The sequence below is a fragment of the Gopherus flavomarginatus genome (assembly GCF_025201925.1).
Source record: "Gopherus flavomarginatus isolate rGopFla2 chromosome 13 unlocalized genomic scaffold, rGopFla2.mat.asm SUPER_13_unloc_1, whole genome shotgun sequence".
Classification (NCBI taxonomy): domain Eukaryota; kingdom Metazoa; phylum Chordata; order Testudines; family Testudinidae; genus Gopherus; species Gopherus flavomarginatus.
The window spans coordinates 473553-484640 of NW_026114609.1; the positions used below are offsets into that span (position 1 = coordinate 473553).

At 48.2% G+C, this 11088-nt stretch overlaps 1 non-coding gene across 1 annotated transcript; it reads right to left on the reverse strand.

The window, feature by feature from the left end:
- Window positions 1-7585: 7585 nt before the first annotated feature.
- TRNAA-UGC (transfer RNA alanine (anticodon UGC)) lies at window positions 7586-7657 on the reverse strand. The gene has a single exon. It is a non-coding gene; the product is annotated as a tRNA-Ala (tRNA).
- Window positions 7658-11088: the final 3431 nt, after the last annotated feature.

Here is an 11088-nt window from a genome sequence, read left to right on the forward strand (position 1 = left end):
GACCAAAGGTCCATCCAACCCCATATCCTATCTGCCAACAGTGGCCAATGCCAGGTGCCCCAGAGGGACTGAACCTAACAGGTAATGATCAAGTGATCTCTCTCCTGCCATCCATCTCTACTCTCTGACAAACAGAGGCTAGGGATACCATTCTTTACCCATCTTGGCTAATAGCCATTCATGGACTTAACCTCCATTAATTTATCTGCAAAAAGGACAAGGAGTAATTGTGGCACCTTAGAGACTAACAAATGTATTTGAGCATCAGATTTCATGGGCTAAAACCCACTTTATCGGATGCATGCAGTGGAAAATACAGCAGGAAGATATATAGCTATAGATACACACACACACATACAGAGAGAACATGAAAAAATGGGTGTTGCCATACACACTATTACAAGAGTGCGCAGTTAAGGTGAGCTATTATCAGCAGGAGAAAAAACCTTTTGTAGTGATAATCAGGATGGCCTATTTCCAACAGTTGACAGGAAGGTGTGAGTAACAGTAGGGGGACAAATAAACATGGGGAAATAGTTTTACTTTGTGTAATAACCCATCCACTCCCAGGCTTTATTCAAGCCTAATTTAATGGTATCCAGTTTGCAAATTAATTCCAATTCAGCAGTTTCTCATGGGAGTCTGTTGTTGAAGGGTTTTTGTTGTAATATTGCGACTTTTAGGTCTGTAATCAAGTGACCCGGAAGATTGAAGTGTTCTCAGACTGATTTTTAAATGTTATAATTCTTGAAGTCTGATTTGTGTCCTTTTATGCCTTTATGTAGGGACTGTCTGGTTTGGCCAATGTACATGGCAGAGAGGCATTGCTGGCACATGATGGCATATATCCCATTGGTAGATATGCAGGTGAATGAACCTCTGATAGTGTGGCTGATGTGATTAGGTCCTATGATGGTGTCCCCTGAATAGATATGTGGACAGAGTTGGCAACGGGTTTTGTTGCAAGGTTAGGTTCCTGGGTTAGTGTTTATGTTGTTTAGTTGCTGGTAAGTATTTGCTTGAGGTTAGGGGGCTGTCTGTAAGCAAGGACTAGCCTGTCTCCCAAGATCTGTGACAGTGGGGGATCATCCTTCACGACAGATTTGATCCTTGATGATGCACTGGAGAGGTTTTAGTTGGGGGGCTGAAGGTGACAGCTAGTGAGGTTGTATTACTTTCTTCATTGGACTTGTCCTGTAGTAGGTGACTTCTGGGTACTCTTCTGGCTCTGTCTATCTGTTTCCTCACTTAGGCAGGTGGGTAGTGTACTTGTAAGAATGCTTGATAGAGATCTTGTAGGTGTTTGTCTCTGTCTGAGGAGTTGGAGCAAATGTGGTTGTATCTTAGAGCTTGGCTGTAGACAATGGATTGTGTGATGTGGTCTGGGTGAAAGCTGGAGGCACATAGGTAAGTATAGCGGTCAGTATGTTTCCAGTATAGGGTGGTGTTTATGTGACCATTGCTTATTAGCACAGTAGTGTCCAGGAAGTGGATCTCTTGTGTGGACTGGTCCAGGCTGACATTGTAGGTGGGATGGAAATTGTTGAAATCATGGTGGAATTCCTCAAGGGTTTTCTTTTCCATGAGTCCAGAAGATGAAGATGTCATCAGTGTAGGGCAAGTAGAGTGGGGGCATTAGGGGATGAGAGCTGAGGAAGCGTTGTTCTAAGTCAGCCATAAAAATGTTGGCATGCTATGTGGCAATGCGAGTACCCATAGCAGTGCCACTGACTTAAAGTTATACATTGTCCCCAAATGTGAAATAGTTGTGGATGAGGACAAAGTCACAAAGTTCAGCCACCAGGTTTGCCATGACATTATCGGGGATACTGTTCCTGACAGCTTGTAGTCCATCTTTATGTGGAATGTTGGTGTAGAGGGCTTCTACCTCCATACTGGCCAGGATGGTGTTTTCTGGAAGATCACCAATGGATTGTAGTTTCCTCAGGAAGTCAGTGGCATCTCGAAGATAGCTGGGAGTGCTGGTAGCATAGGGCCTGAGGAGGAAGTCTACACAGCCAGACTATCCTGCTGTCAGGGTGCCGTTCCCTGAAATGATGGGGCATCCAGGATTTCCAGGTTTATGGATCTTGGATAGCAGACAGAATACCCCTGCTGCTTTTTTGGCCTGCTGCTTCTCTGTCTGGGATGTTTTTGTCAGCCCTGGCACACAAAAATGGCATCACTGTGAGCGCCCACGAAGGCAAGATGAATTTTGGCTGCCTTGCTCAGTTTGACTTGCTTCCTCACCCCATTCCTGCCTTAGATCCTGGCTCACCTTGTGGCTGAAGATGGTCCATTGTCTCAAGCGGTGCTAGAGCCTGACACAGTGCCCCTGGGCAGCCTTTGCTCTGCACATGCCGACCATGCACATTTGCAAATACTTTAAAGTGCCTGTCAGTAAGTTCTGGGGACAGTTGCTCACCTTCAGAGGAAGCTCCCTAAAATTGGCCTGTCTCACCCAGTAGTACATTGACCTCTGTTCAGATTGAGCCAAAGAGGGCGGGGGGGCTAGCTGCTGTGGCCGCAGCTGCTGTGAGGGCAGCCACTGTTGCGGATGAAGCCATCCTGCAAGAACCTTCCACCAAGCCACTCACTGAAAATCGTGTAGGGTGTAAGGTGAGAGTAGAACACTAGAGGGGGGGCCCTCCCCCTTCCCTCATCATTGGCCATCCCATACCCGGTGCTGCACCCAGTGGGGTAAAAATAATACAACCATATCGGAAGAGTCAGTTGAATTCTTTGTGGTTGCCCCATTTCCCTTGGGCCTGACCTGCCTTCCAGCTCAGCCACCACTGAGAGAGCCGTACAAGGCTTCAAAGCCCACCAAACCCAAGCCCCCTTCTAATATGGCAGAAAAGCCACATGTCTCCTGACTAGATAGGGATGTCCTACTGCCCCACAGGAAGTGGAAGGCCATCGTGTTCGGTCTCAGCAGCACTCATGGAGCAGTGGGAAACACATGGCTGAGGAAATTCCCCACAGCCAAAAGATAGGTCTTGAGCATCACAACTTTGTAGGCTAATGACAAGGTCCACTTATGCCATTGGCTGAGCCTTTCCTCACAGGCCAGCAACCGCTTCTCCCAGTTCACGTACCCCACCTCATCCCCAACCGAACGCTAGAAGGCCCAGCTCATCAGCCTGCCCACTCTTGCAGCCCTCCTCTTCCGCCCTGACTGATAGGGAGGAGTATTGAGCCTCCCTCCCTTAGGCCCTTCAGCATTCTTGGGGACACCAACACTGCCCAAGTGACTTTGGGCCAGTAGGTCAACCAATAGGGCTGCCTCCTAGGCCAGGCTGCAGCCCAGCTTCAGGACTCAGAGGAAATGCAGCTCACATCCCTACCTACAGGACTCCAGGCACAGCCAGGCTTCTGGATCAAACATCCCCTCTTGTGCTCAAGTCACAACAGCTAGCGGGCAAAAGACAGACTTTCACGGCCTTTGAGAAAGCAAGACAGAGCCTTGGAAGACCCAGTAGAGTTAGGTGCCCCAGGAATTGCTCTCAGATCCCACTGAGACTTTAACTCATATTGCAGGATTCAAAGTCCTGAGTGCTGGACCTTACACCATGGGACCAATACGGAACACCCAGACCTCTGCTGAGTTCTGGTAAGGATGACCCTGTGTGGGCAACCCTGCATTTGCTCACCAAGTTGTCATGCAGCAGTTTGCTGCAGCTCCCAGAGGCCTTTCTTAATCCAGACTGAGAGGCCAGTGGGCATATTAGGAAGTTGCCCCTTCAGTCGCAGGTAATACATGGCCCTTCCTAGGAAAGGCCACGTCCTGGAAAGGAGAAGCTGAAGTCAAGGAGAGTCCTCAAGACATACCTTCTGAAGATCTTGGAGGATATTACAAGGAAAACTGTCTTTTTCATTTACCAGTGACTTGAACCTTAGACTTTCAGATTAAAAGCCGGATGCTCTACCAACTGAGCTAGCCAGACTCACGTGTGCAAATGGAAAATTTCATGCAGAAGAGAAATGAGTCATGAAAATGAGGGCAGGAAACAATACAGAAAACTTGCTACTCTTGCTTTCTTAGCAGTCCTAGCCCCAGCCAGCTCCTCCATCTGGCGCCCTGAGGCCTTATTCTTTCTTTAGTTAAATATCAAATCCAGGAGAAAACACAGTTATACAGAAATGTCATTGGAAATGCAAAAATTAAAAAGGAAAATGCAATTGCCATCACTATAGCATGTCTAGGCCATTCCTGTATCGAGAGCACCGACTAAGCTCCCTGTGTGCTTACGAGAAACCTGTAGGAATTCATACCACAGCCTGAACATGAAACTCAACTGCTCCCAGGTGCTGCAGTAAAACCCTTTCCCTGCTGTGACATTGCACTCCATAGGATTTCATGAAAATATGCTAATGAGTGTGAATATAAAGTAACTGAAATATGCTTCATGCAAAAGGTCTCTTGTAAGGTATCATTACAAATCTTATAATCTACTGTGTGTGTTCATCCTATTTGTACAAACCGATAATTCCTGTATCTGAAACTAGAAATATGAAATATAACTCTGAGGTCCTATTGTAATGAGGCAAAGTGTAGGCCATTAATAGTGGTTTGGACTCTTGATGGCTCCCATTAACCAGGACAATTGACTGGAGATGGCTCTGTCCTGCACCATCTGTGAGTCAGACCAGGAAGAATGAAGGCTTGGGGTCTCCCAGGACATGTGACCATGTCACCTGGTACAGGAATCCATCTTAAACCTGGGGCTTTTCCCCAGGAGAGAGACAAAAGATTCCTTCCTTGTAGCAAAGCTGTATAAGGGGATGGAACAGGAGAGAGGTGAGTGCAGTCATGAGAAATCCCCTAGCTACCTTGAGCTGGAACAAGGACTATACCTGGTGAAAAGATTGGGCCCAGACAAGAAATAAGTCTAGACTGCGAAAGAAGAGTATTGGAAGATCTCTGAGGGTGAGACTTGATCTGTATTGAGTTTCATACTGTATTAGGCTTAGACTTACATGTTTTTGTTTTATTTTGCTCTATGGAGAATACAAATGGCACAGAGAAGGAAAAGATAATGCCATCGAAAAGTCTGTGTGCGTGTGTTAGATGGCTGGGAGGGGGTCTAGAAACCACTCTCCTCTAGTTTCTTTTCTCTGATTTCCTTTGGGAAATCTGAAGCGGGGAGCAAACACCATTGCTACTTCTGAAGCTTGAACTCATGACTTTCAGACTATGAGACTCACAAGCTGTCAACTGCACTAAGAAGACTTGCTAAAGCTTTCGGCTCCGTGCATATAGGACCCTCCTACATCGGTGACTGGGGCAGGGAAGGAGCCAGGGGTGTCCTGGAAGAACTAGGGAGCTCTGGTGCCCACAGACCTGTCCTGGCAGCTTTCTCAGCAGCAAAGAAATCAATTTGCCCTGCCAGTGAACAGCCTACTGGAACTAATGGCAGCACAGGGGGGATGTTTCCAAGCTGTGCACCTACTGCCATATTTTAGAACTTACTCTCCTTTTCCTAGCAGGGCACTTTCCATGGGAATTAGGTAAAGCAAACTACACAGGTAAGAGGAACAAGCTGGGGAAGGTCCATGGGGAACAGAATCCAGGGCTCCAGATAAGGCCTGAATTTATAATCCCAGCAGCTTGCCCTTCTGCACTAACCAATTGCACCACTGCAGACACTTTTTAGATGGATTTGGGAAGCAGGCAGTTCCCAGTCTCTGTGGTTCATACCTTTGCCTGGTAATTGAAAAGCAGCTGGTTCAAACCTAATTCAAGATGCGGCTTTTCAGTGATGAGACTCCAGTACGTTTTAACAGGAAAAAAATCTCCTCTATTCTGGTTTAGCCCCATTTGACTTCTTCTGCCCATCTTCTCCGCGCCCCCCAGTCTCTTTCCTTCCCCACTGGGGCCATGCAGAGAGGAGCTCCAGTCAATCTCTGTCACAGAGAGTCTATATCCTATAAACAGAGGGAGAGGTCACTCTAAAACATTAGTAACGGGGAGGGGAGGGGTGTGCGTGGTTATGGGGAGAAAGGATGGAGACCTAACAGTGGGGCCCAGAGAGATTCCCCCAAACAGGGGAGATCCCCTGCTGCTCTCCATCTGCCAGCTGTGGGAAGAACAACTGTGCATGGGGGGGTCTCCACATGCTGTCCCCGCCCCAAGAGCCAACTGTGGCAATGGGAGCTGCAGGGCTGGAGTCTGTGGGCAGCAGTGCTCAGAGATGCCCCCAGCCCTTCCGCTTAGGGTCTACTGCCAGAGGGGGGTGCGGGTTGCTTTAGAGAGATGCCCGAGGTAAATGCTGCACCCTTCATCCTCTCTTGTACCCCCAACCCCCTGCCCCGACCCCACACCTGCACCCAAACTCCTTCCAGGACCCTGCTCCTTGCACACCCTCCTGCACCTCAACCCCCTGACTGAGCCCAGACCCTGCACCAAAACTCTCTCCCAGAGCCCAGCCCCTCTCCCTCCCACACCCAAACTCCCTCCCAGAGCCTTAGGCAGGTGTGGGGAGGGGGGGCAGGACTTGGTCCCATTCTGGGCACCACCAAAAATTATACAAACCTGCCACCCCTGTCCAGCCCAACCTTCTGCTGATGCACCTCAGCCCACACCCGTGCAGGGTTTGAAGCTTCCATTGCTTAAATTCCAGGACACTGAGGGATTTCAGCTCCACTTTGCCCACAGGGAACCTTCACCCCACTCCCAACCAGGTTCTTGTCCATGGGATCACTGTTAGGGGGGCTGGGTCCCTCGGTGTCGTTTCTCTCTCTAGGACAGGCCAGGGTGCAATAACTGGGGCATCTGAGCACCCAGGACCTTCTGTGGGGCTGCCATTCCCCTTCCCCTTCTGTGGTCTCATCTGTCATTGACTCCAGCCTTTTTCCTATCCATCATCAGCACCTCCCAAGCAAGCTGCACTCACCTCAAAAAGACATAAAGTCCTGTGGCACCTTATAGACTAACAGACGTATTGGAACATAAGCTTCGTGGGTGAATACTCACTTCGTCGGATGCATGTGGCGGAAATTTACAGGGAGAGGTATAAATATGCAGGTTAGAATCAGTCTAGAGATAAGGAGGTTAGTTCAATCAGGAAGGATGAGGCCCTCTTCTAGCAGCTGAGGTGTGAAAGCCTAGGAAGGAGAAATTGATTTTGTAGTTGGCTAGCCAGGCACAGAATTCCCACTCCACTCATCTGATGAAGTGGGGATTCACCCCTCGAAGCTTATGCTCCTGTACGTCTGTTAGTCTATAAGGTGCCACAGGACTCTCAATTTTTACAAATCTTGGTTAACGCAGCTACCCCTGTGATACTCAAAATGACAGTGTCCCCTGTTGGGAGTATGTCACTGACCTTTCTCCTCTCTGCGCACTGACTCTCAGTCTGAGCAGATGGGACCTTTCCCTCCAGTGCTGGAGGATTCGCCCTTCTCATCTACCCTTGTCCCAAGCAGCACAGCGAGAGGGAATCTTAAATGTATCAAGGTGACTTAGGAGCAGAACCCCCCCCAGACCTTCCATGTAATTGGCACTTGCCCCTCACTGAGCAGGACGACTGGTGGGCCACATCCCCTCTGGGCACGAGCAAAGAGCAGGGTGAAAAAACAAACTTGGAAATGCTGGGGATTGAACCCAGGACCTCATACATGCAAAGCATGTGTTCTACCACTGAGCTACCTCCCCAGACTGGTTGTATTTGCTATAGGTTACACTCAGAGCCCTCCTGTTCTCGCTGCATCCAGTGACCTGTAAGTTTCATAAGAAGCCCATTCCCCTCTCTGAGGGCCAGGCCTGCTCTCCTGGAGGTTACTTGTTCATAGGGGTCACTTTTCAGCAGGGCCAGATTCTATATGTGGGGCAGAGAGAGTTTGTGCCCTGGACTCAGGGTGCAAAGGTACACTCAGCCCTCTTCCCTGCATTGGGTGGAGGGTATGCTGCAATTCCCTGCTGCAAGTTCGTTGTGGGGGATGCTGTGAGAGCTCAACACCTCACCCTGGCGGCAGAAGTAGGGTGGGGAGTTCTAGATGTTTCCACCTGCCTGTGAAGTCCAGCTTTCCCCAGGACATTCACTGCGGTGCAATTGGGTCACTGAACAGCAAAGAATCACTCCAGTTTCCCTTCTATCTGCAGCAGGATTAGCCTGTGTCAGGGGTTAATGAGGTGGATCTAGTTGTAGATTGTTATTCATTCCTCACCTTGACAATTCAGACAGTCCCTTTCCTACTCAAATCCCCAGCACCTCAGTGATCCTGGTAGCAGGGGTTGGGACCTGAGACTTTCAGGTTCTTTTTACCCTCTACCTGGAGTGAACTCAGCTTTTCCCCCATCCCAGACAATCCATGAAATAGCAGCAGGGGCATAAAGAAAGAGAGGAGGGAACATCTCAAAGCCAGGGCTGGATGTGCCCAGGGCCCCCTGCTTCTCCATTGTTTAGATGGAATTTGGCCCCCTGCTTTGCACAAGGGATGGAGAAAGATCTTGCTGTTCCTGTGGCTGTGCAAGGAAAATTGTGCGTTTGTATGAAAGAGAGGAGGGAAATGGCCCCATGATGGGACAATATCCTCAGGATTAAGACCTAAGGACTCAGGCTGAGAACTGATTTAACTCCACTCATCTGGGATTTAACAAATTGTCTTCCATGGAGCAGGGCCAGTTGCAGTGTTTTTGCCACCCCAAGCTGAAAAAAAAATATAAAAAAGCTGCAATCAACAGCAGCTCTACCTCTGCAAGTCTTTCCCTCCAAGAGGTCTGAGAGGGCCCAACTGCCGCAGAAGCCTCCCCATTCCATTGGCCGTCCCAGGTACCTGCTTGCTGCGCTAGTGCCTGGAGCCAGCCCTGCCATGGAGACACTGGGAAGATGGGGGAATCAGGAAAATACCACAGATTTGTTTACATTGCAAGTGAAGAATAACTGAAGCTTTTTTGGTTTAAAACCATTTTTCCTTGACTTGGAATTGAACCCAGGTCATAATAGTGAAAGTATCAAATCCTAATCACTAGACCACCAGGGAGCTGGTGAGGCTACTTTTCTTCTCTCTTATGCTACACTTTCTTAGGCTACTTTCTATCCACTTTCTGACACTGCTCCATTCTCCACTCCCTGAGGGGTTAAGAACAGAGGACTGGTCTACACTACGGAGGGGAAAACTATCTTAAATACGCAACTTCAGCTACGTGAATAACGTAGCTGAAGTCGAATATCTAAGATCGGATTACTCACCCGTCCTCACCGCGCGGGATCGATGTCCATAGCTCCCTCTGTTGATTCCGCAACTCCGTTGGGGTTGGTGGAGTTCTGGAATTGATATAAGCGCGCTTGGGGATCGATATATCGTGTCTAGATGAGACGCGATATATCGATCCCCGAGCAATTGATTTTAACCCGCCAATACGGCGGGTAGTCCAGACGTAGCCAGAGAATGCAGGAACCTCTGTACTCAGGGTCACAACGTCAGCCCAACACAAGCCACTGAAACAAACTCTAATGATGCTTCCTCCAGCAGGATCACAGAGCCACACAAAAAAAGCCCAGGAAGAACAATCCTCCTCTGCCTTCATTTACCCCATCGCAACCCTCTCAGCAGCTGACTCTTGCAGGAAGGACACTGAGCTGATAGGTGCTCTGGCACAGAGACCAAGGAAGGGGTGTTGCTCCCCCTCGCTGTGAGCAGATCACATTCTGACTCCGTGGAACAGGGCTCTGAGCTTTGCCATCTTGTGAGTTCTGAGTGCTGAGCCCCCTGGACCCTTCTGCTGAGACCATGGTGATTGCACAACAGCTGCAAGGCCTTTTTCCCTCTCCTTGGCTTCCCCAGACTTTCCCCACAAATGGTTCTATCAGGTGCTGGAGGGATCTAAGGACCTGCAGGTTTCCCTCACCCACCTCTTAAGGCAAACAGTGATTCCCTTCTCTGACACTCCTGGGTCTGGGCTTCTTTTGAGTTTTTCTCCAGGGGACCTGATTCCCTGGAAAATGTGTGTGTGGCACGTGGGGAACTCAGAGTCAGACTCTCCCCCACTAGATGAGTCCTACAGCACCTCCCCTTGGTGGGAGAATCCTAAATTCCACCCTCCTCCCTGGTTTCTCTGACCAGCTGATGGCGTCAGCATGCTAAATCAACCCCAGCTCTCTGGTCTAGAAAGCAGCATCTAACCAGCCTTGTGACAGCTCCAGTTTGCTCGCTGGGGACATAACAAACCAGGAAAGAAGTCAAACGTCAGACAGAGAACCTCAGCTCACAAATAAACACCCTCAGGGATTGAGGGTTTGAGAACTGGTTAAAAGATAGGGAACAAAGGGTAGGAATTAATGGTAAATTCTCAGAATGGAGAGGGGTAACTAGTGGTGTTCCCCAAGGGTCAGTTCTAGGACCAATCCTATTCAATTTATTCATAAATGATCTGGAGAAAGGGGTAAACAGTGAGGTGGTAAAGTTTGCAAATGATACTAACCTACTCAAGATAGTTAAGACCAAAGCAGATTGTGAAGAACTTCAAAAAGATCTCACAAAACTAAGTGATTGGGCAACAAAATTGCAAATGAAATTTAATGTGGATAAATGTAAAGTAATGCACATTGGAAAAAATAACCCCAATGATACATACAATATGATGGGGCCTAATTTAGCTACAACGAGTCAAGAAAAAGATCTTGGCGTCATTGTGGATAGTTCTCTGAAGATGTCTATGCTGTGCGCAGAGGTGGTCAAAAAAGTAAACAGGATGTTAGGAATCATTAAAAAGGGGATAGAAAATAAGACTGATGATATATTATTGCCCTTATATAAATCCATGGTACGCCCACATCTCGAATACTGTGTACAGATGTGGTCTCCTCACCTCAAAAAAGAGATTCTAACAATAGAAAAGGTTCAGAAAAGGGCAACTAAAATGATTAGGGGTATAGAGAGGGTCCCATATGAGGAGAGATTAAAGAGGCTAGGCCTCTTCAGCTTGGAAAAGAGGAGACTAAGGGAGGATATGATAGAGGCATATAAAGTCATGAGTGAAGTTGAGAAAGTGGATAAGGAAAAGCTATTTACTTATTCGCATAATACAAGAATTAGAGGTCACCAAATGAAATTAATAGGTAGCAGATTTAAAACAAATAAAAG